The sequence below is a fragment of the Chrysochloris asiatica genome, unplaced genomic scaffold, assembly GCF_000296735.1.
Source record: "Chrysochloris asiatica unplaced genomic scaffold, ChrAsi1.0 scaffold00264, whole genome shotgun sequence".
Classification (NCBI taxonomy): Eukaryota; Metazoa; Chordata; class Mammalia; order Afrosoricida; family Chrysochloridae; genus Chrysochloris; species Chrysochloris asiatica.
In genome coordinates, this window is record NW_006408782.1 from 2,253,429 (window position 1) to 2,257,638 (window position 4,210).

The following is a 4,210-nucleotide window of genomic DNA, read 5'->3' on the forward strand; positions in this document are numbered from 1 at the left end:
AACAACAACAATGGGTGAAATATTGAATAATTCAGAAAGCATCTAAAGAATGTGGAAGGAATATACAGTCACTGCACCAAAAATTAATGGTTGATTTTCAATCATTTCAAGAAGTAGCATATGATCAAGGACCAGTAGTATTAAAGGAAGCAGTCCAAGATTCACTGATGACATTGACAAAGAACAAGGCTCTGAGAACTGATGGAATACAAATTGAAATCTTTCAACCAACAGATGCAACACAGTAGATGCTCACTCATCTATGCCAAGAAATTTGGAAGACAGCTATCTGGCCAACTGATTGGAAGAAATCCATATTCGTGACATTCCAAAGAGAGGTGACCAAATGGAATACAGAAATCATCAAACAGTATCGTTTATATGACATACAAATGAAAACATGCTGAACATAATTTTAAAATGGCTACAACAGTATATTGACAGAGAACTGCTGGATTCCAGTGAGAATGTGTAATGAAGGATATCATTGCTGACTGCAGATGAATCTTGAATGATAACATAGAATATCAGAAAGATGTTTCCTTGTGTTTTGTTGATGAAGCAATGGCTTTTGACTGTGTGAATCATGGAAGTCTTTGTATAACACTGTGAAGAAAAAGTATTGCAGAACATGTAATGGTGCTCATAAGGAACCTATATATAAACTGAGTCAGTCATTTAAACACCAAGGGGATACTGAATTGTTTTAAATCAGCAAAATGTGTGTGCCGTGTTAGTATTCTTTGACCATACTTATTCAATTTGTATGCTGAGCAAATAATCTGAGAATCTGGATTTCATGAAGAAGATCATGGCATCAAAACTGGAGGAAGATTCACTAACAACCTGTAGTATGCAGATGATACAGCCTTGCTTGATGAAAGCAAAGAGGATTTAAAATAATTACTGAGGAAGGTCAAAGATCACAGACTTCAATGTAAAGTTACACCTCAATGTAAAGAAAACAAAAATCTTCACTACTGGACCAATAATTAACATCATGATAAATGTAGAAGTTCAAAGTTGTTAAAAACTTCATTTTTATTGGATTCACTATCAACTCTCAAAGAAGCAGCATTCAAGAAATCAAATGATGTATTGAATAAGACAATTTGCTGCACACAACTTCTTTAAAGTGTTTCAAAGCAAAGATGGTCAATGTGAGGCCTTTGGTGTGCCTGGCTGGAGCCCTGGTCTTTTCAATAGCCTCACATGCATGTGAAAGTTGGAAGATGAATAAGGAAGACAATATAACAATTAATTCCTTTGAATTATGCTACTAAAGAAGAATATTAAATGTACCATGGACTGCCAGAAGAACAAACAAGTCTATGTTAGAAGAAGTAGGGCCAGAATGCTCTTTAGAAGTTAGATAGTGAGACTTCATGGCTCATATTTTGGACATGTTGTCAGATCAGATCAGTACTTGGAAAAGGACATCATGCTTGGTAAAATGGAGGATCAGTGCAAAAGAGGGAAACTCTGAAGGAGATGGATTGGCACAGTCGCAGCAACAATAAACTCAAGAGTAACCATTGTGTTGTGGAGCAGAATCACGCAGTATTTTATTCTGTTGTGCATAGGGTTGCTGTGAGTAGGAAATGACTTTATGACATCTAACAACAACAACAACTCCATAGATAGTGGGGATCTGAGTTGTCTGAGTAGATTCCCCAAGGACTTCTTACTTTTTCTATCATAAAACCTATAGAATTGAAGTCTTAGAAATCCACATTTATTAAGTGGGCATATCAATCTGTGCACAAACATGCTACACACAAATAATCAGATACTTGAACAAAATATCCAAATGAAATTGTATCTCAGTTCTATGTATGGACTGGGGGTGACCTAGTAAGAAAACAGAGTTAAGATGTCTAGGGAGCCCTCTCCAAGACTGAAACTCAAAGAGAACACACGAGCAGACATGTAAGCTTGCTGGTAACCACGTTGGTCTACTGGTGAGTGGAAGAGGGGTGGAGGGAGCAATTAAGAAATGGAATGAGTTCAACCATAGTCCATTGACTCCCGTTGTCCTGGAGATGAGAGAGAGATGAGGAAGGGCTGGTAGGTCCAAAGTGTGGTGACACCTGGCGACTTCTGAGCCCATCGACAAGGACATAGCCACAGAGGGCCAGTGTTGCAAGTGAAGTATCCAGCTGATATGAAGTGAGGGAGATGCACAAGAACACCCAAACCTGCAGTAACCATTTGACCTAGATTTGATGACTTGATAATCAGAACTTGACTAGAGGAAGATGAAAAAAAAAAGAAAAAAATTATAAAGGAAACAAGTGTAAATTGTTACAATTTAATGAACTTGACCTATTCTTATGGATGTAGTAGCTCCAAATACCAACTGAGAGGGAAGGAGTCTTCACATCAAGTATCAATGCTATCCCCTCTGTACGCAGGGTAGATGGCCACAGGCAACTTATACATTGGCTACCTAAAATGAGGGGGTGATAAAGGCATGAAGTGACTGGCTTACAAGTTTTCAAGAGGGAGTTTAGTTTAAGAGTGGGTGGGGGTGAGGTTGAGTCCTACTGAATAGTTTTCATCTTCTCTAGATGGGTCTGGTGAAAAGAGATGTGGGATAAGATTCTATGATTCAATAGTGAATAAATGTCGTCATGACTAATATTGACTGTCACAACTGTAAAGGTAGAAGTTTTGTAATGAAAATGTAGGAGTAGTTAATCTTACAGTCCAGAAACAGAGGGCCCTAGGATCATCAAGGGAGAAGAGCACAGGTGGAATTTGGGACCCTATCCTGAGAAGCGGCAACACCAGAAATGGAGGCAGCTATAAGGACATGGAAAGAGGAAGCAGCTGAGGACTCTGGACTCATGGAAAGAGAGGGGCTGGGTGCCAGCATCCTGGAGGTAGGATTGGTGATGTGCCTTTGGGTTGTTTAAATTATTATATATTTCTGAGTGTTTTTGTGTACAACCCCCCCAAAAAAAAGAAACAAAACCAAACAGAGTGAATAGAAGTAAATAGTGTTGAATGATGATGCACGTAAGAGAGTGTAATGAATGATAGTGTAAAACTGATGTTCTCCCATGTAAACTATCACTCAACTCACAATAAAAACTTTAGTTAAAAAAAATAAATGAAAGATGTTTAGGGAGACAGAAGAGCTAGAAGAATAAAATGTAGAATACCTTAGGGTGTCCACTATCAGGCTCAATGACCGAAAAGAAATGAACATAACAGCATATAAGTCTTTTAGAATAAGACTTTATTAAATTGCCCTTGTTCTTTGTGAGGCCATATGCTGTAAGCAAATTAGACTAATGCAAACGTGAAGATGCTTCTCCATTGATTCTGCGAAGGGGATTCAGATACAGAAACAAGGGGAAAAAACAACAAAACAAACTAAACTAAACAGATCAGAAGGATGCCTCAATTAGGAATTTCACATTTAGGGGAGCAAAACTCCATTAGGACTCCATGGATAATGGGGATCTGCAGTGTAGTGAATAACATAATGTCTCTTCTAGCCATAATCTTTGTAAACTCCTACCAAATGATGTTTTCCTGAAAGGTCTCAGTAAGAGAAGGTAGGGAAGATATTGATAGATTATATAGTTCACTTGGGCATGATGTTAACAGGACTGTGAATGCAAACACTTGTAAATCTAAAGAAGAGTTTTGTCAGTGTTATCAAGCTGCTGGGCTTAAAATGGGTCATGTCAGGTGCATGAGGGGGCATCTCATTACCATCAAAGAAGAAAAGCCAGGAGTGGAGCATATCCCAGGGATTCAGAGATACCTGCTCATCCCAGGGACAGAAAGCTGTGACACCAAAGAAGCAGCAGAGGAGCATCAGAAGAGAGGCATCAGCAGAACTAAGTACCAGAGGAAGAGACTGATCACCCCAGCTGGGGCTGCCCAGCACATGCAGTAAGTCAAACTGAGTGACTTTGGGCAGGTGGCTTGCTTGCACTAAATTGGGGAAACTAGGTTTGTTTACCCAGGTAGCTAGAATGCCTTTAGGGTGAGGCTTATAGTGGGGTGGGGTGTCCTGGGGGCATTTGTCAGCAGTTCTGAAAGTCCCATAAAAGCATGAAGGCTCGATAGGATAAGTATTGGACTGTGAACCGCAAGGTCAGTGGTTTGAGCCTACCTGGAAGAAAGATGAGGCTTCCACCAAGATTTTCAGTATGAGTGGGAACCAGCTCAACAGCACTTAACCACGACAACA

General features: G+C 39.5%; 1 pseudogene; it reads left to right on the forward strand.

The window, feature by feature from the left end:
- LOC102816308 overlaps positions 1-3,913 on the forward strand; it is a 58,110-nt pseudogene extending 54,197 nt beyond the window's left edge.
- The last annotated feature ends 297 nt before the right edge of the window (positions 3,914-4,210 follow it).